Below are 21,826 nucleotides of genomic sequence, written 5' to 3'. Positions count from 1 at the left end.
CCTCCTGGACCGGGATCGCGCACGACGCGGAGCCGAGTGGCGAAGCTCCAGAAGCTTGCGGGACCGCTCCCGCCTAGCCTTCGAAGTCAGGGCCTGACAGTCGTTGCACGACTCCGCGTCGTGGTCGAGGCCTAAGCAGTAGAGGCACCGGCGGTGGTGATCGGTCACCGACATCAGTCGATGACAATCTTCACAAGCCTTGAACCCAGGCATCCTACCGGCACCAGATGTCGACAGACAAGGATCAAAAATGATCAAAAAGATTTAGTCAAAAAAGACTAAAAGGGGTAGCTCTCCCGGATCTGCGCTTACTGGCGCGGAAAAAAGAAGAACTGACGTCAGCGCGCGAGGGCGGCGTCTAAGTACTCCGACGACGTCATCCCGGCGCACGACGCCGACGACGGACGCGGAGCCGCAGACGACGCCTAGCGACGCGCAAGGGGTATTGCTGACGAAAAATCTTCCGGATCCAGTCTGACGCCTGGGGATATTCTAAGGTGAGGAATCTAACTAACGTGTTTCTTTCAGATGTCCAGGAGCAATACAAATTGTGGGGGTTTGTGCACAAATATTTATACCCCCAAAGTCTTTGTTCTTAGGGGTTCCAAGTCTCTGAACCCAGCCAGAACCAGTTCTGCCCAGCCCTGGAGCACTTTGTTGATCAGGCTGCATCCTTCCTTTCAGAAAGAGGGGGTCTGCCTCAGACGCACAGTGGGAGGTGGAGCCAGCATTCACCTTGCCAGGCACAGCCCTATTCAAGTGCAGGAGCTACCCCTCCCCTCACACCAAGGCAGGTCGCTCTATTCAACCCAGGTCTGACTCAGCCTGCCCTGTCCCTCCAAAACCAGACAGCCAATACACATCATAGCAGAGCAAACTGGAAGGCTTAGGCAAGAAAGTACCTATACTCTAAAAGTGGTAGTTTCAAACACAGCATATAAAAATAACCTTCACTAAAAGATGTATTTTAATATTCTGAGCTCAGGCATACTAAATTCGTTTTTCTACCATGTTCTGTGGGTCAGTTAGGACTATAGAATGTAATAGCCCAGACCTCCCATTCTGGCCTATGGAGAACAGGTAGCCTTACAGTAGTGAAAAACGAAATTGGGTGTCATTCACTACTAGGACATGCTACATACAACAGGGCATGTCCTACCTTACACATACAATGCGCCCTATCATAAGGGGGGCTTACAGGATGCCAAGGGAAGGTTTAGGGGCTGGGAAGTGGGTGCACTTCACAGCCAAGATGGCAGTTCTGGACTGCACGCAGACACTGCAGTGGCAGGTCTGAGACGCACTTTACAAGCTGCTTCTGTGGGTGGCACAAACCAGTGCTGCAGGCCCACCAGCAGCATTCGGTTTACCAGCCCTGGGCACACACAGGCCACGCTACTAGGGACTAACAGGTAAACCAAATAAGCCAATCATGGATGTACCAATTCATGTGACATCTTTACAAAGGGAGCATTCGCGCTGTGGCACTGAATGGCAGTGGCACAGCGCCCCGAGCATCTATAACCAGCATAAACAGAGGAGACACAGCGAAAAAAGGAAGGGAGACTCACGCCAATGGTGCCAGGTCTAACAGTATGCGAGTGACTGAGTGGGTTTAAGGGTGTGAGTGGCTATGTGGGTCTGGAAGTGTATGTGAGAGTGGCTGGGCCAGAATGGAACCTCACATGCCCCTCTGCCCAAATGGAGTACTTTCTACTTGTTAATTAGTAAGTGCTACCTCGTTGGGTAATAACTAGTGCATATTCTATACTACAGCTGCGTAATGGACCACAAGGACATTTCTTCAGTGACCTTGTGTACATGTAATTTCAGAAATGTGATCGTTCAAGCGTCCTAAACCACAAATCTGTGATAACATGATTCCTCATCTAGAGAAGGGGAGGAGACTACAAAGAGGAGAATCTCCACCAAACAAGGCTATTTCCTCCTAACTATATGAAGTGCTACTTTGTTTAGTTGAGAGACCCTCAAAATCCTCTGCAACAAGAAAGCATCAACAAAATCAGTGGGAATCACACTCGGAGACCTTTTGGTAAGCTGACAATCAACGTGGGAAAAGGCGGAAAGAATTTTACACACTACTAAGGGGCCGCGACGGGGCGTAATGGGCGGACCTTGCAGATGATTTGGGGCATTTGCATACTGGAGTTAATTAAAATGGAGAACCGTGGATTCTGCTCTCACAACAAGAAAGAAACCACTCATCACAGTCACTACAGATTAGATTGTGCGCCATTAGATCAACAATGCATTCTCCTCCATTAAGGATTTCAGATTGTTTTTCAGAGTGGAATATGAGGAAACGCACTTGCTTTGCTTTCACCAAGCCCAAGCAGTTAGGATCATTTGTGCTTTACAAAAGTGGAGCTTCAAATGAAGAACGTGCTGTGTTTATATTTGTTTGCGCTTCCTGTTGAGTTATCATTTGTGTGAAATGATAATCAGGGCCATAACGAAACCTAATTTTTTTCAAAGAAGAGTCCACAGTTTTGCCAAAAATGTCTACCCAACTGGAGTATTTTCTACTGGTTAATTAATAAGTGCTACCTCATTGGGCAAATGTCTAGTGCATACTCTACATTACAGCTGCGTAAAGGACCACGAGTTAATGCCTCCAGTGGCCTCGTGCGCATGTAATTTCAGCAATATGATTGTTCTCCAAGTGTCTTCATCCACCAATCTGTGATAAAAAGAATCCTTGTCAAGAGAAGATGAAAAGACTACAAAGAGGTGAATCTCTACCTCTTCACTTTATGATGTAAAGGGGAGGGCCGTCCTCTCCCCAGGCCCTCCATTTCCTAGGGCCTGGCCTCTTGATGCAGGGTGCCATAAAGCCCACTGAGGGCACCCAGTCTGCAGCACTGGGGACCGCCAGGGAGCCTCAATGTCCCCACGTTCCCAGATGGTTCCCCACCTCTAGCCAGAGCCGGCATTACTTCTGCTGCAGAGGGCAGACAAAAATGCTGCTCCCTGCGTATGGTAGCAATTTATTTCATTTGTTTCCCTGTTTTCTTGACAGCGGTCAGGAAAACAGATAAGTCTGGTCCCAGGAGGTGGAAGCAGTTTTCTCGCCCGCTGGGAGACATCAAAGCTCCCACATAGCAAAAGCAAAACTATCTCCGAGGGTAGGCACCTCAGGAATTAGAGAGCCAGCCCTGGGGATGGTTGTCCCCAAGGCCATTTATGGCTCCAGAAGGGGGGCAGCGCAGCCCCCCTTCTTTAATGTGCACAGGGGCAGCCCTGGGGTGGTGGTGGGCCGAGAACTGCATGGGGGTGCCTTAATGTGCCCCAGTGAGGTGGTGATCCATGCGGCCAAACATGGCCCGGGAGGGGGGGCTGTGGCCTCCCCTTTTTCTAGTTTTGTGCCCCGGGCAGGTGGAAGTCCCCAGAGCAATTTAAAACATTGGAAAGGGATCCTCGCCCCCCCCCCCCCTTTAATGCCCTGGGGAGGTGGAGGTCACCGGGCCTTTAAAGACCAAAGGACAGGGGCCATGCAGCCCCTCTTAAACTCCAGGGAGGTTGTGGTTCACGGGGCTTAAACTTCCCTTAGGGAGGGGGCCACTAGCGTCGCCCCTCCCCTTTTGTTTAATTTATACTTGCCCCCTGACCCGACCCACCCAGGGCTGAAATACACGCAAGCACGGGAGATAATGCCTTTTTTTTTTTTTTTACTGAATTTTCCCAGGAATTCACTAATCTTTGTAGCGAAAATTAAAATGCTATTAGACCCTGTGGAGTCTCCTGGGGACCCCCTTGCCAGGCCCAGGGGGTCAGGGTATTCCTATCCTGCTCCTTGTCTATTTTTTTTTTTTTTACTTTTTGTCTGGGACTCAGCGGAGTCTGAGTCCTAAGATGGCTGCCAACACTTCCTGGTTAAGTGTTGGCAGCCAATCAGATCTTTGCATGAGATTGGTAAGATTTACGAAGGTTCCACACCTCTAGATATACAAAGGTGTTTTAAACCAGATAACAAAAGGGCTTTTTCTGGACCAAGAGCTATCTTTCTGCCAAATCTGGTGTAATTCCGTCCAGCCGTTCTGGCTGTAGCCATATGCAAAATCCCTTGGGGAAATTGCATGGGGAAAAAGCGTTTTGGGACACCCCCTTTTCTCGGCCCCTGCTTTACAAATCACCCCAAAACTTTCAACATAGCAGCTAAATTGAGTGTCATACTTATTTTGAAAGTTTTGTGAAGATCTACCAAACGGCACCTAAGTTATTGGCAAAACCAAAAATCCTATACCTATGGAAACTAGGTCCCAACTATAACTACCCAACAGCGACCTACCCAACAGCGACCACCAGTAGGTTATATTTGCCGAAATACGTTGCTGACAATACAATTAAGATAACTTATTTCACTCCGAGAGTGGCAGTCGCGCTTTTAGTGCCAGGAATTTGATGAATATGTGTGACCATCCTCACAAACTGAGGCAACCGCTAAAAGCAGTCAGCAGCATGTTGGTGGGAAGCAGTTAGTGTATGTCTGTGTGTGTGTGTGTGTGTATATGTATATATATGTATATATGTATATATATATATATATATATATATATATATATATATATATATATATATATATATATATATATATATATATATATATATATATACATACATACACATTTATAGCGCAATAATTTTTTCTATTAAGTAGACCTCACACTCGCTCTCCACTTTTCTTGGTCAGCTGAATTTTATTAATACTTATAATTTTAGTTTGAAGTCACAGCAATTTCTACTGGGAACCAGAAATGTACAAACATTTGCAAACAGCAAAGAAACTTTTGATGTAGCCAGACCCTTCTTTGTGACAGTAATAATGATCTGAAGACATTGGTTAAAGGACTGAATGCAATGTGAGAGATCTGTCATAATGATTCAGCTCTCGCTGCCCTGAATCCAGGAGAAAACAAATGCTTCTGTTGAAAAATATAAAGGTAACTCGACTGGGACTCCATGAGGAAGGAAGAGTGTCCCTAATGATGCAACTAAAATGTCACCAAGTCTATTCCCTTAATGCACTTAATATTAACTGTCTCTTCTGCTTACGTTAGTTTACTATGACCCCAATTTCTGGGTCGTTGTTATAAAATAAGGCTCTAGGTGTTAGAAGCTCTTTCTCCTTAGGATGAACTGCCTTTATAAACTGCCAGTTGAGGTCAGCGTGATCTAATGCCTTCCCCGTTTAAACTATCTTGTTAAGCCTTATTGGTATGCATTCTTGGCATTTATTACAAGTAAGTATGGAATCACTGCAAACCCGACATGGAAAGTTAATTATTGTAATTGGGTCCTTAAGCTTTGTTGTGCGAGTAGATAGTTGAGGTTTGAAAATTCCTGGCAGGCCTACCCAGTGTAACATAAGTAAACTATTACTAGTGCACTCAATCACACCATACACAGCACTGTTATTGTAACTGATAGTATTTCAGCACCACTCTAGTGCTAGAGACCCACTGAGCCTAGAACACATGAAAACAGAGTTTCAGTTGGCCGATTATGACAATGCACTAGACAATCTATTTTGGATACAGATTTGTTAGTTTATCCAAATGGCAGAGTTTATTCAGCTATAAACACTGGTGATGAAAAAAGGCTGAATTACATATTTGCTAATAGACCGAGATAGCATATGTATAGTACACTCGATAGACTAACCATGTGTATGAGGGGACAAAGGAAGAATCTGAATAAGCAAAACTATTTGGTTTTAAAGATTTTCTGAAAGTGTGATAAGTTCATGAATAATATTTACAGCTAATTAAAAAACATTACAGATTTTGAGAGAAAAGAAAGCAATTTTTGGGAAAACTCCCTCTCCAGCAGTGATACGTCTGTCACAAAGGTGAAGTCTGGGTGGGGAAGGTGGTGTGGTGTTCACCTGCCACCAAAGAAAAGCCTCAGAAGTCTCTTGAGAGACTCTGATTGAATTGGAGAGACATCCCCAGTGCTGGGCCCATTCACAACTGAGGTTCAACTGCAGGGCCCGCATATGGGACAAGGAGGATGCAAAAAGGTAGAAGCCCAAGAAGCCTTGGAAACATCCTCACAAAGATCTAGAACTGTGCCTAAAACATTGTGATCGTATCTTGAATGCATCAAACTCATGTTCTGACCCAGTCAGGGTAGAGAACTTATAGTGCTGCATCCTGTCTATCCTGAACAGTTTGGGCAAGAGACGTCCTGAGGTCTTCTGGACCGGCTGGCAAGAACTTGCCCCAAAAAGTGTGGAAATATTTGCCCAGAAGACATACCCACCTTGAAAGAGCAAAGGGCCAAGCTGGCTCACTAAAACAAATGGTTGCCAAATGCAATAATATGCTTGATTTCCTTTCTTTGAGATTTGAGGAAAGTCATTTGGATTCACCTTACTCATTCATGCCTTTACCAGAAGGCTTTGAGGTGTAGGTTGTTTTGTCAGAAAATCAGGGTCACCAGGAGCCGATCTGTGTTGCCTGGCCAAAAGTCGACAGATCAGGGAAGCACAGCATGATTTTTTTACTCGGTGGCTGTGAGGGAGTTTTTGGGTGCCTTATTAAATGGCAACAGTGGATCTGATGAAGATGACCCTGGTTGGAGTATTTCAGTTAGTACATTGGCTTTGGCTTTAATCTTAGGCAGTTTTAAAGATAGCACCTCTGCTGCTATGAGCTCTATTACTGCAAAGGAGGTGCTTTCTCCCATTGGAGGATCAGGTGGTGAGTTCAGTTTGGTCTACAGAGTAGTGTCTGGCAAACTGGCATTCTGAAGGTAAAGGTCTTCTCAGTGCAAAGTGGGAGCACAATATCTGCCTTCTTGTCATCAGTGTTTTGGGGAAGGTTTTGTAGATCCTGGACTAGGTCAAAATCGGTTTCAAGAGGGCCTCCTAACTCTGGGTAATACAGACAATGGTGCAGAGGTAGAGGATCTGGTTAAATGACCAATGGCTGCACCTTGGTAATCTCACACCACAACTTAAGCCTGGTGCAGGTTGATGTAAATTCAGGGGTCAGAGCTCGGTATGAAAATCAGATCTGGTGCTAGTGGAGTCTGCTACAGAGCCTGCACAGAAGGGGATTGCATTGACCTTGAAGCTGGAAAGGAAGCCTGACAGCATCAGTATGGGCCCAGAAACTCCCAAGGGAGCAGCTGTTGCCAGGGAATGGCCAGCCAAAAGAAATCCAACTGGAGGCCACTGAATCTCTGTGGTGCACAAAGGCACACCAGAGGGAGCGAGCAGCATCAGAAAGATTTTTAGCATGGCTTCTTTGAAAGCTACAATTTTCTGCAGGGTCAACAACAGCCTGAATAATTTTAGGCAAGGAGGGAGCATGGCTTGAATCAGGTTGTCGTCTGAGGAGACATTGTCCCTAGCACTGTATCTGAAATTTCTTTGGAGTAGTCTGAGTACAGACAAGTTATGAGTGGAGTTAGGGACCCAAGTCGAGGGTTACCAAGAAAAAAGTAACTGTTTAAAGTGTACAGACGTAGCACTTATATGCGGCCTTGCTTCATCACTGCCAGAGCAGTCCAACATCACCTTCGAGCCACACAGCACCACCTCTCAAACTACAGGAGTCATTGCTGGGACAAATTTCCAGATATAATCTGGCACCTGGTGTATTCTGAAAGTGCCGACTGCAGTTAGAAGAATCCGTCAGAAAAGATTATATTCTAGGAAAGGGGAAATCACCAGTTCACACTTGGGAGTGGACTACGGGAAGGGGACTCCGATAAAAAGACTTGAAGTGGACAAATATCACTCTGGATCGGAAGTCACAAAATCAGTAACATGTAAAGAATGTGTTCTGTGAATCAAACTTCTGCAGTAATGCCATAGGGAACTGGAAAAAGTGAAAACAAACACCTACTGTCATAAGTGAAAGGACATTTGTTGACAATTTCCCCAATTACTCCCTATATTTAAAACATGTACTGCAACAAAGGATTACACAGTTTCTTCTTCTTTTACATGTGCGCTTTTCCATACCACACGTCTGTCTTTGAGTGGTGTGCAGTGTCGCACAAGTTACTTACCCTCGGTAACGATATATCTGTAAGAAACATTAGTTAGTGATAGATTCCTTACCTTAGAATTACCCCCAGGCGTCAGACTAGATGCGGAAAGTTTTTGTCAGCAGTAACCCTGCGCGCCGGAAGGTGGCGTTGTGCGGCTACGCGTCCGTCGTTGGCGTCGTGGTCGCTGAGATGATGTCGTGGCAGCTACTTTGATGCAGCCCTCGCGCCCTGACCTCAGTTCTGTACACGACTTTCCACGCCAGGAACACAGAACCATGCAAGATACTGACCATTGGTGCATGGAAACTAGGGCCCTAAAAGGGATGACCTTAACCCTAGAAATTAGTTCGCAGAACGGGGAGGATGGATGGGGCGGTAAGGAATCCTTCACTAACTAATGTTTCTTACAGATATATTGTTACCAAAGGTAAGTAACCTGTGCATCTGAAAGAAACATGTTAGTGATAGATTTCTTACCTTAGAATAGATACCGCAGCAATACCAACCCCAGTGGTGGGTCTGCGAACCAAGATCACACCAGAAAGTCCTGGAGAACGGAACGGCCAAAGAAGCCGCCTCGCCGGACTTGGCTGTCCAGGCAGTAATGCTTAGCAAACGTGTGCAGCGAGGTCCACGTTGCTGCCTGACAAATGTCCTGCAAAGGGACTCCCCGTCCCAGGGCAGTAGTAGCCGCAGTGGCCAGAGTGTAATGGGCCCTCAGCCCCACAGGAGGTTACTTCTTAGCTAAGGAATAACAGGCCTTAATGCACAAAACGACCCACCGAGAGATGGTTCGCTTGTGCACCGCCCGTCCCTTCTTAGCGGCCACGTAGCCAACAAAGAGTTGGTCGTTCACTGGGAACTGTTTTGTGCGGTCCAGATAGAAGGACAGCGCTTGTTTAGGGTCCAGACGGTGGAGCCTCTATTCCTCTTTCGAGGGATGTGGAGGCGGAAAGAAGGTGGGCAGTGTAACAGACTGGCCGATGTGAAAGGCAGTTACCACCTTAGGGAGAAAGGAAGGACGAGTCCTGAGAACAACCTTGTCCGGATGGACAGAAAGGAAAGGAGGCTTAGAAGATAGAGCCTGGAGCTCACTCACCCGTCTAGCAGAGGTGATGGCAACCAGGAAAGCAGTCTTAAGAGTCAGAAGACGAAGAGGACAATTATGAAGTGGCTCAAAGGGAGCGCACATCAGATAGGTTAACATCAGGTTCAAATCCCACTGAGGCATTACGAAAGGGACAGGAGGAAACATATGAGTAATGCCTTTAAAGAATCGAGCAACAACAGGGGATTTGAAAAGAGAAGGCCGATCAGGAAGCCAGAAAAAAGCAGAAATAGCTGAAAGATATCCCTTGAGGGTGCCCAGAGCAGAGCCCTGCTGGGCCGTGGAAAGAAGAAAGAGGAGAACCTCAGAAAGAGGGGCAGAAAGGGGATCCACAGCCTTTGCTGTGCACCATGCCGCAAATTTGTTCAACCTGCAGACATATACCGTTTTAGTGGAGGGACGCCTGGCTGCCAGAATGACATCACAGATTTCAGGAGGCAAGTCAAATGGCATCAACTGTCGCCGCTCAATCTCCACGCATGGAGGTGGAGGCTTAACAGGTTCGGGTGGAGGACCGTCCCCTGTTGCTGCGACAGAAGGTCCTCCTGAAGAGGCAGTCGAACCGGGGGATCGATTAATAGACTGAGTAGCTCGGGATACCAGTATCTTCGTGCCCAATCCGGAGCCACAAGAATGACTTGGGCCCGGTCGAGCATGATCTTCTTTAGCACTCTGGGCAGAAGTGGAATAGGCGGAAAGGCGTGCAACAGACAGCAACTCCACTCGCGCCGAAAAGCACCTCCGAGCGAGTGCCGTCTTGGAAATTCCAACGCGCAGAACTGATGACATTTCGCGTTCTCTTCGGTGACTAATAGATCTAACCAAGGCTCTCCCCACTGCCGAAAGAGGCCTTGCGCCACGTCCGAGTGCAGACGCCATTCGTGATCCATCATGCACCGGCGGCTGAGTTTGTCCGCCCTGGCGTTCAGATAGACCGCCAGGTGTTGCACCACCAGGGTGATGCCCTGATGTTCCAGCCATGTCAAGAGGCGCAGAGCCTCCTGACAAAGGGTCCACGACCCCACCCCGCCCTGTTTGTTGCAATACCACATGGCGGTGGTGTTGTCCGTGAACACCTGCACTACACTTCCCCGTTCAGAGGGAAGGAATGCCTTCAGTGCAAGCCGAATCGCCCGCAGCTCCAATAGGTTTATATGGAACTGGGACTCCGCCGGAGGCCTGAGGCCTCTGATCTCCGCCTCTCCCATGTGGCCCCACCATCCCAGGAGGGACGCATCAGTCACCACTACGTGCTCCGGTTGGCGTAGGGAGAGAGATCTGCCACTGACCCAATCACGATCCGTGAGCCACCACTGTGTTGTAAATTGCAACTTTCGATGTGATTAAGCATTTACTAAAGACATGAATTCTCCTCCCTTACACATGTTCCTTTTGTTATGTTGACTGAAGTCTGGACTCCATTTTGTATTGTTATGTCTCCACGTGCTCAGCACGAGAAGAGTCTTATCTTTGTGTTAGTTGCTCTTGTAATCTGCCTAGTAACAGTCTATAAATAGTTCCTTTGTCCGTCTGGCGCATGCCCAGACTTGACCACATCTGTTATCAGTTAGTCCTTGCTTGACCATGTTTTCGCGGGCTTAAGGAGTATGTCAGCTCCGCCCACATATCGATCTTGTATTGCAAATGTCCATAAAAGGTAACATTCCTCGTCTCATGTCGTATCCTCCCACTTATGAGCCCCTCTGTTGTGTATAAAAGGGGACCGTGTATGCAAGTTCTTTGTGCTACTCTATGCAATACTGAAGGGTATTGTATGGATTGTAGGACCACCCTTAAGGGTTAATAAACCGTGTCTTTGTACTTTGCAGTTTCCGTGCCAACTTCCTTATAGGTTTCTTTACAGGAGAGCGAACCCTTGTGTCCTGCGGGCCTAGCTGGGGCCTGTACCCATCAATTGGCGCCCGTCACGTGGGGCTCATCGGCGACTCGGTTGCTCGAAGGATTGGTCGCGACGAAGGTGAGGAATTTGGCCGGGGATGTGATCACTGCCAGAGGCACTTTAGTCCTGGCATCCCGAGGTTTTTCTTCCTTCCCTTCCGAGCTGACCATCTGGGTGGCGCCGGTCCTCGACTGAGACCTCTTCTGTCGGTTCTGCCGTGACAGCCGTTTGGGCGAATTTCGGAGCTTGGCAGTTGGAATCTGGACTCTTGATTGGTAAGAACCGTTGTACGGTACTTGCTCCGAGTTTTTGAAGCCTGGGTTGGCTATTTGAGTTTGATTTGTGATGACCGGTCATATCTTGTATTGATTATTGTGAGAATATATGCGTTGCAACACATATAGGCAGGTAATGTGGAGATATTTCTCCGGAACTGTGTAACTTTGACCAGCACAACGTTTAAGTGCCATTTTTTTGATAATACTGCATATTCTGCATTATTTTTGAGCATGCCTGCTTTTTGCGCACTCCGTAAGTGGTGCTGCTGCTTTGGAAACCGGTTAAACCTCGAGGAATCTGCTCCAGCTCCCCCAGAGGGGACTCCTAATAGGGATATGTATGTGAAACATGGTCTTTCCTCCATAATGTACAGCACAGTATGGAGGAAATATACCAAGAAGGATCCTGAGTTACGGTGGCCGTTGTATGGGTCGTTTGATATACGTAAGATTGAGTATGTGGAACAGTGTATGTGTAAACGGCGTGCGCGTCAAGACATGTTTGAATGTGTGCGACTATGGGTGAAGGAAGTGCGTGAGCGAGAGAAACGCGAGAAAGCGCTGTTTGATAAAGAGCAACGAAAGAATGATCATGTGAGAGCGCAGGAAGCAAAGCGTCGGGAGGAAAGAGAACAGACGGAGAAACAAGAGAAAGAACATAGGTTACAAGTCTCGGGTCAATATGCTGTTCGTCAGCCACTTTATCCTGTCCTTAATAATCATGACGATGATTTTTATTTATTAGATCGTTCTCCGCCTCCTTATGTTGGCGCGTCTGCCCCGAGGCCACAAGATTCTGGATCGGGTTCGAGTAAGGTAGACACGCGGTCCATGTTATCGGCCGAGCGAATGGGTGAGCTTCGACAGTTTTCCTATCGTGCATGTAAGGGCAAGTTATCCCTTGATGAACTGTTGGCTTCTTGGGAGTCGTGGCAGGATAGAGAGAGGTTGTATTTCTTGGGACACTTTTCTGACGAAGTGATTGCTGCCTTTCGGAAATATTCCAGTGTCTTTGAACCTGCTGATGTGGTATTAGATTCTAAAGCATTGCGTAATGGTGTTTTCTCTCCCTCTAAGGCGCCTGAGGCGGTTCGGCGACTGTTTGCGTTGCGGGATGCGGCAGCAGACCTTAAAGAGACAGCGCGCCAACATCTTGAGGAGGAAAAGCGGTCGGATTCGCGTACTGGAGGCGGCCATTCCTCCACCCTTCAGTCAGATAAGAGCGATCCAGTGCATGCTAAACCAATGCGCGAGGCGGCGCCTTTGTATGTTCCTCCTAAAGGAGCATGGACTTGCTCGGATATTACCTCCGCCGATGCTAAGGGATATTTTGTGTATAATTGGGTTTATACTCCCTGGCACAGGGCTGACGTCATGGCATTAAAGAATGCGTTGCCTGATCCCCGCAAGAATCCAGCGGCCTTTTACGAAGAAGTCGAGGGGGCCTTGAATTCTTGTATTATGACCTTAGCAGATATAGATTTGTTCTTTGGGCTTATTCTACCACCAGATATGTGGCGATCCGTGCGGAAGGTGGATGATGTTGCCACTTTTAAGGCTCGATGGTCTGAACTTGAGGATGAGGATAGGGAGAGAAAGCCCGCGCAGAAACCACCTCAGATTATCTTAGACCTCCCCGCTGCTATTCTGACTAAGTTGAAGACCATCATTCCTCCTAAAAAGATTGACTGGAATATGCTAGCCTCGTGTAAGCAGAAAGCCGATGAATCAGTTGCAGATTTCTTTACGCGCTTTGAGGAGACGTTCCATGATTTTAGTGGTCAGTCTCTTACGGATGATACGGGTCGGCACCTTTTTGCTGACAAATATGTGGCGAATCTATTACCGGCAATTGCAGCTCGCCTCAAAGCGAGTGAAAGTTCTTGGTCTACTACGACCCCGACAGCCCTCCTGACTATAGCTCAGTACTATGAGCGCCAGGAGCTGGAAGCGAAGGGGCAGGAGGAAAAGAAATCTAAGGATTTAAAAACGAAGGTGATGTTAGCACAGGTATATGGTCCGCCCCGACGGGGTGTAAATAGAGGTAGGGGAGGATTTTATGGTCCTCCCTCGGGCCGATCTGATCTGAATAGGAATCAATGTGCGTATTGTAAGCAATCGGGGCACTGGGCCAGAGAATGCCCAGCGTTGCATGCTTCCCGGCAGGGACACAGTCAGGGACACACTCAGGGTGGCCCGAGAGGTAGAGGGGGTTTCTCGAATTTTAGAGGGAATTCTAATGATCACGCTCGTTTTGACCTTGCTGGGCAGCAACGAGATAGGTCTAATGTTTTTGATCGACAAAATCAGTATCAAGTGTCGGGGATTGACCGTTCTGGGTACCATGATTCTCAGCATGCATAGGAATGCGTTGGATGGGGGTTAGAATCAGTTGAGGTGCCAGTTGATCAGAGGGGTCCTTACGTATCAGCTGAGGTTTTGGGCTCCACTGATCAGTTTCTAGTGGACACAGGAGCGACTCGTAGTGCGCTGTCTAAACAATTGGTTCCGAGGGCTCCCCCATCTGGCTTAATGGTTACATCGGTAGGGTTCGATGGAACACTCTCCCGAAGCCCTCTTTCGCAGCCCCTCACATTTCAGGTTAATTCCTTTTCTGCACCCTGTCCGTTTTTGTTAGCTCCGAACACGCCGGATAATATTATGGGCCTTGATATGCTGAAGCACTTCAGAGCTACAATCCGGTGTTCCCCTGCTGGAGTGCGGGTGATATTGAATGACAATTACCCCCTGTCTGAACGGATGTGTGTGGTTACAGAAGATGCTGTGTTAGCTGCCCTCCCCCGTGCTCTGTGGGCCACCTCGGATACTGATGTGGGACAGATGATGATTCCGCCTGTTCACATTAGTGTCCAGGAGGGGGCGGTGTTACCACGCCTTCCCCAGTATCGTATTTCGCAGGAGGGGGAAGAGGCTCTTATACAGATTGTGCAGGATTTGATCAAGGTGGGAGTGGTGGAAGAAGTTCCCTCTAATGTTTGTAATAGCCCGATTCTACCCATTCTGAAAAAGGATACGGATGCCAAAGTTTATCGGTTTATCATTGATTTGAGAGAAGTGAACAAGATCGTGATACCTCAGTACCCAGTGGTTTCGGATATCACAACGTTGCTTACTTTGGTCCCGCCTACGGCGACCACGTTTTCAGTTATTGATTTGAAAAATGCCTTCTTTTCAATTCCCATTCATCCCGATAGTCGATACCTTTTTGGGTTCACTCTCAATAATAGGTCTTACCGATTTTGTAGAATACCTCAGGGCTATACGGAAAGCCCTAGCATCTACAGTCAAGCTTTGAAAAGACAATTGGACTCCTTTGTTCTGCCCGAGGGTGTCGCCCTCATCCAATATGTCGATGACATCTTGCTGGCGGCTGACACCCCGGAGTTGTGTGAAACGAGTACGTTGTCTTTGCTTTCCTTTTTGGCTTCCCACAATCACAAAGTCTCTCGGAAGAAGTTGCAATTCTGTAGACCAAAGGTGACTTATTTAGGTCACCTTTTGTCTAAGGAGGGACGTGCACTCACACCAGATCGTGTCCAAGTGATTCTGGATACGCCGACGCCGTCCACACAGAAGGACGTGCGCGCATTTTTGGGTCTTGTTTCGTTTTGTAGGCAGTGGATATTAGGGTTTTCGTACATAGCCAAGCCATTATTAGCTCTTTTGACGAAAGATACACCTATCCCGCTTCCTTGGACGAATGAGTGTGACACTGCCTTTCAGAAACTGCGACAGGCCCTCTGTTCAGCACCAGTATTAGGGACTCCTGATTATACCAAGCCTTTTTCGCTGTATGTGCATGAGAAAGATGGATGCGCATTATCAGTTTTAGTGCAGATGCACGGCGACAAGCAGCGCACTTGTGCATATTTTTCGGCTGTACTTGATCCTGTTGCCCGAGCATTGCCTGGTTGTTTTCGCTCGGTTGCGGCGACAGCTGTGTCAATACGCCAGAGCGAGGGAATTGTGTTATCTCATAAGCTGTTGGTATTAGTCCCCCATGCTGTTGATGCCCTGCTTAACCAGACAAAGACGCAGCATTTGACCAGTGCCCGTTTAACGGGATATGAGCTGACGCTTTTGGCTCCTCATATCACGTTGAAGAGGTGCGTGACGTTAAATCCTGCCACATTGTTGCCATACCCCGAGACTCGGTCTGAGGCACGAGAAGCACATGATTGTATTCTTGTGACCGAGGAACAAACAAAGGGTCGTATTGATCTCCAGGATACGCCCTTTTCAGATGTAGATGGAGAACTGTGGGTGGATGGGTCATGCCTGAAGCTACCAGATGGTACGACTTCGGCAGCGTATGCGATTACCACATTGCAAACAATAGTGGAGACAGCACGCATACCACAGAAATCAGCTCAAGCAGCGGAACTGATAGCATTAACACGAGCATGTGAGCTCAGTACAGGATTGTGTGTGAATGTTTATACAGATAGCCGCTATGCCTTCGGAGTAGCGCACGATTTCGGCGTGCTCTGGAAGGAAAGAGGGTTCTTAACGTCGCATGGAGTACAAATAATGCATGGGGAGTTAGTTCATAATCTTTTAACTGCACTGACATATCCGAAGAGAATTGCTATCATTAAATGTAGCGCCCATAGGAAAGTAGTCGATAAAGTTGGAGAAGGGAATGCGTTAGCAGACCGGGTGGCGCGGGAGACTGCGATGCAGCCCGGTGCTACTGCCATGTATGTAGTGAAGTCACAAGTAGAAAGATGGCATGATGCGAAGGAAGAAGTGCGAGAAATACAGAGGACCGCTTCTGATAAAGAACGGGAGCAATGGTCCAGTGAGGGAGAATTGGATGATGAGGGTTGCTGGAGAAATAAGCAGATGGATCGATGGAAATTACCCACAGCTTTTGTACAACCTATGGTTCAGATGGCACATGGGCTAGCACATGTTGGAGCTTCTGCAATTGTAACATTGCTTACCCAAGTCTGGGAGCATCCAGAGATTGCTAGCACGGCAAAGAGAGTGGTGCAGACCTGTATGATCTGCCTGAGGTACAACCCAGGAAAGGGGACTCGGACCCCAGCAGGAGGGTTCGTAACGCCTACTGCACCCTTTGAGGTTTTGCAGATGGATTACATCCAGCTGGAGCGTTGTAACAATTTGAAGTATGTTCTAGTAGTGGTGTGTGCCTTTAGCAAATGGGTTGAGGCCTACCCTACGAAAGACAATACTGCAATGACTACCGCTAAGATGCTGTTGAAGGAGTTCTTCCCTCGATATGGCGTTTGTAGACTTCTGTGGAGTGATAACGGGCCCCACTTTATAGCGGATGTTATAAAGTATGTTCTGAAGGGTCTAGGCATCACCCAGAAGTTCCACGCAGTATTCCACCCTCAATCTGCAGGACTAGTCGAGAAGTATAATGGTACACTGAAGCTCAAGATCGCTAAAATTCAAGCTTCAACGTCTTTGACCTGGCCAGATGCTTTACCGCTGGCATTGTTGTCAATTAGGTCGGTACCGCACTCTCGAATCGGTCTTACACCGTATGAGATTGTCTTTGGACGTCCAATGAATATTTGGGGTCCACCAAAACCTAAGACTGTGTATGATGTACCTTGTGTAATGATGAATGATTATCTGGCACAGTTAACGGATAACCTGGTTTCCATTCATCAACAGGTCCGGGAGGCGCTCCCTGATCGGTCGACCGGCGAAGGACATAGTCTCCGGCCTGGAGACTATGTCATGCTGAAAATCTTCGACAGGACGAACAGCCTGGAGCCGAGATGGGTTGGCCCTGAGCAAGTCTTACTGGCAACAAGGACGGCTGTGCGAGTTTCCAACAGAAAGAATTGGATCCATTCCCTGCACTGCCGCAAAATACCGCCCGGATTGGTGGAGCCCGCTGTACTGACCGATCAACGAGAGATTCTGACCACAGAAAAAGGCCGTGCTGTGGAATCGAACGACGCTGAGGAGCTCTTTCCGGACCACGCAACTCCTGAAGGAAGGCGATATCATCTGAGACCAAGAAAGTGAATCCTTCAGTATCGGGACATGTTGTCAGAACGGCCCTTGGGTTAGTGAAACGGAGAGCCAGTGAGGCAAGGGGGGGGGATCAGCCCTGCATTAGTGTAGCGACACCCGTCTTGGCCCGTTGGTGAAGAAATCGACCGCTGCCCAAGGGGAAGAGTTCTGACAAACCCTTAGTTTCAGGAAGATATTGGTTTCCTATTTTGACATGGAGAAAAAGAAGATCCTTTGTGCAATAGGTTTTATGCTCACAGTAGCTATTGTTGGGATAACCACATGGTTTGTGGAGAATGTGACTCCTGCCCGAGAGTTGCTTGTGTTGACCACTCCAGTGCCTGCGGAGCACTATTTCTATACCCTTCCGTATCAAGAATTGAAGCATCGTCAGTCCTATTTGAATAACACTTTCATCCAGATGTTACATCATACCCATGTTGCCACTAATGCTACGAACTGTTGGATATGTGGTATGATGCCAGCCCATCAGAAGAAGGGAGGAACGCCATTCATACCTCTTCCTTTCTCTCATAATGGTTCTTGTAGAGCATGGTACACTTTGCTTTTTGCCACTCGGAAACCCACAGTGGGACGATTACTCTTCAGACTCAATAAAGAATGTCATCAGGATAAAGATGGATATCCGCAAGCGAATGGGACAATTTGGGAATGGGAAGAGTATCGACCAGACAATGAATCGATTCCATATGTTTTCACGAACACCAGAGACACTGTGGGAAAAGACAAATTTGTGATTCAAGTGGCACAAGCTCAAGCGGACCTGTGTGTCCAAAGTGTGGGTTATATTCCTGTCGGTGTTAGCGATTGTATTACCATATTAAACATCGATGGATTGAATAACAGTACTTTCTTAGCATCCCATAATACGTACTTTGTGTGTGGAACTAAAGGTTATTATCGTTTGCCAGCCGGTTGGTCTGGAGTATGTTATGTATCATTTTTGTTACCTCCTGTATTTCTGGCACCTGCATCCTATCATAAGGATTTAAAGTTGTTAAATAATGTGACTGTAAATAGGTATAAACGTACTTTATCAATTGATGATGTGGATCAGACTGACACCAGTTTACAGCAGTATATCGACTTCAATCTAGGATTGTTTTTCTTCGTTGGAGCTGCCCTAAATAGTAGGAAAGTTCGAAGATTAACACGAGTGGTAGAGGCTGTGACAAACCAAACCGCTGCTGCTCTTGGGAATCTTACGGAAGAATTACAGATTACCAGGATTGTTGCATTGCAGAATCGTATGGTGTTAGATGTTATGTTAGCTGATCGAGGTGGAGCTTGTAAAATTATCGGAAGCAGTTGCTGTGTTTTTATTCCTGACCACACACCTTCAGTCTATAATGCAATTAACAGGTTGCATAAAATTGCAGCTGAAATCCATACAGAAAACGGCACTTGGTCCTTTTCCGGATGGTTTTGGGCATTGATCACTGCTTGGGGTTGGAAGGTTTTGACTGGTCTCTGCATAATTATAGCAGTTCTGTTTTCTTGCTGTATCTGTGTTCAATGTGGTCCCTTGCTCTGTTCCGTATGTGTATCATTTTGTATCCCCGATAAGAAAGCTATTGCCAATGTCACTTATCAGAAACGTTTAGCTAAGGAAGTAGAAGAAATGATGATAATCGATATATATGATGATTATTCTAACAAGCCGGATGTCTTCAGTAAATGCTGAAAGGGTCGTCTGTTGTAAATTGCAACTTTCGATGTGATTAAGCATTTACTAAAGACATGAATTCTCCTCCCTTACACATGTTCCTTTTGTTATGTTGACTGAAGTCAGGACTCCATTTTGTATTGTTATGTCTCCACGTGCTCAGCACGAGAAGAGTCTTATCTTTGTGTTAGTTGCTCTTGTAATCTGCCTAGTAACAGTCTATAAATAGTTCCTTTGTCCGTCTGGCGCATGCCCAGACTTGACCACATCTGTTATCAGTTAGTCCTTGCTTGACCATGTTTTCGCGGGCTTAAGGAGTATGTCAGCTCCGCCCACATATCGATCTTGTATTGCAAATGTCCATAAAAGGTAACATTCCTCGTCTCATGTCGTATCCTCCCACTTATGAGCCCCTCTGTTGTGTATAAAAGGGGACCGTGTATGCAAGTTCTTTGTGCTACTCTATGCAATACTGAAGGGTATTGTATGGATTGTAGGACCACCCTTAAGGGTTAATAAACCGTGTCTTTGTACTTTGCAGTTTCCGTGCCAACTTCCTTATAGGTTTCTTTACAGGAGAGCGAACCCTTGTGTCCTGCGGGCCTAGCTGGGGCCTGTACCCATCAACTGCAACTGTCTTGCAGTGCCCTCCGAGATCAAGACCTGGTCAGACAGGTTGCCCCGATGCTGGTCCCACTGGAACTTCAGGTCCCACTGCAGAGCCCGCATCCGCCACCAGGCGTGATGTACCAGCAGGATGCAGGAGGCCATCAGACCCAGTAGCCGCAGTACCAACCTGACCGAAACCCGGGATAAAGGCTGAAAGATTGGAATCAGAGCCTGAATATCCCGCTGTTCCGGAGGATAGACCCGGAACTGCGCAGAGTCCAGAACCGCTCCGATGAAAAGGAGCTTCCGGGAGGGACTCCGAGCCGATTTCGGCACGTTGATGGAGAACCCCCGCAAATGCAGGAGGTCGGCCGTAGTCTGGAGGTGGGAGACGACTGCCTGGGGCGAGCCCGCCTTTAACAGCCAGTCGTCGAGATAGGGGAAGACTGGAACCCCTAATCTGCACAGATGAGCTGCGAGTACCGCCATCACTTTCGTGAACACCCGAGGGGCACTGGTGAGGCCGAAAGGGAGCACGGTAAACTGAAAGTGCTTGTGGCCCACCGTGAACCGCAGGTAATGCCGGTGCGCCAGCAGGACGGGGATGTGGAAATAAGCGTCCTGCAAGTCCAACGCTACCATCCAGTCTCCAGGGTCTACGACAGCCAGAACCTGAGCTAAGGTGAGCATCTTGAACTTCTCCTTCCGGAGGAAGGCGTTGACGCTCCGGAGGTCCAAGATAGGGCGTCAGCCCCCTTTGCCCTTCTTGGGAACCAGAAGGTAGTGAGAATAACAACCCCGACCTACTTCTGGGCTAGGAACGCGCTCGATGGCCCCCTTGGCCAAGAGGGCCGTAGCTTCCTCCTGCAGAGGTCGCAAGTGATCCCCTGACATGCGGTGGTACTGCGGTGGCATGGCTGGAGGGGTCGCCTTGAAGGGGAGGGAGTAGCCCCTTCGGACGATTTGCAGCATCCACCTGTCCGATGTGATGGTACGTGGAGCAGGTGATGGCTAACTCTGCCTCCCACTGGCGTGGAATGGGCCTGAAAGCTCGGACTAGGAGGGCTTTGAGGCGGATGCTGCTGGGGCAGATGTGGGTTGACCGGCTCTCTGCCCCCCTGCTCTGCCGCAGCGGAATCCACGTCCACGACCGCGTTGAGGCTGGTTCGGCGGCCTGTGGCTAGACGGACGTGTAGGGGCGCCCCTTCCTTGGCCACAAAAGGGGCGAAAAGCAGAAGTTTGCGGGCGCGGGGCTGAGAGGCCCAAGGACTTGGCTGTAGCCCTGGAGTCCTTAAAGCGCTCCAGCACACTATCCGCCTTGTTGCCAAAGAGGCGACTGCCATCGAAGGCCACGTCCATGAGGGTGCTCTGGACATCCCCGGAGAAATACATGGATCTCAGCCAGGCGTGGTGACGAATCGCCACCGTGGTCACAATTGCCCTGCCTAGCAAGTCTGTTCTGTCAAGCCCACATCATATCGAGTACCGTGCCGCATCCTGCCCCTTGGAAGAGCCTTGGCGAGCCATGTCCGGGCCTCCTCCGGACACTGGGGCAGCACGTCCGACACCATATCCCACAAGGAGTGGGTGTAACGGTCCAAAAGGCACGCAGTGTTGATAGACCGCAACCCCAAACTAAGAGAGGAGAACAGTTTCTTCCCAAACTGTTCCAACCTTTTGGATTCCCGATCCGGGGGAGCGGACGGGAAGGCGGTCTGGGAGGTAGAGGCCTGGATAACCAGGCTCTCAGGCATGGGGTGCACCGACAGAAAGCTGGGGTCGCCCGGTGCGGGCGGTGGCGCCGGGCCACGTTCAGGTCCACCGGAGGGACTGTGGAGGGCTTGGACCAGGTGCCCATCAGAACGTCCGTCAGTGCTTCATTGAACTGCAGCAGAAGCTCCAAGGAGCTTACTGGCGGTTGAAGCACTTCAGTGAGGAGTTTAGTCCTCACGGCCACTGCAGGGAGCTCCAGCTGAAGGGCTTCAGCAGCCCTGCGCAGCACCACAGAATAGGTAGCACCCTCCTCCGTAGCCACGGAAGGAGGAGAGATGAAGCCAGTGTCAGGGGAGGTGTCAAGACCACTGGCATCCCCCAGCTGTTCTTCCCAGTCCTGAGATAACTGGCACTGCTGTGCCAACGGGTCCTCAGACCCCTCCCAGTCGTTCACGTCATCCGCCTCCTGGTAGACAGGTGGAAAGGTCGGA

General features: G+C 48.5%; 1 protein-coding gene across 1 annotated transcript in view; it reads right to left on the bottom strand.

Moving 5' to 3' along the window:
- KDM4C (lysine demethylase 4C) overlaps positions 1-21,826 on the bottom strand; it is a 1,697,337-nt gene that overhangs the window by 113,462 nt on the left and 1,562,049 nt on the right. The window lies entirely within an intron of this gene.

Source organism: Triturus cristatus, chromosome 2_1 (assembly GCF_964204655.1).
Source record: "Triturus cristatus chromosome 2_1, aTriCri1.1, whole genome shotgun sequence".
NCBI classification, from domain to species: domain Eukaryota; kingdom Metazoa; phylum Chordata; class Amphibia; order Caudata; family Salamandridae; genus Triturus; species Triturus cristatus.
Note: the sequence above shows the minus strand (reverse complement) of the source record. Positions and strands in the feature narration are given on the sequence as shown.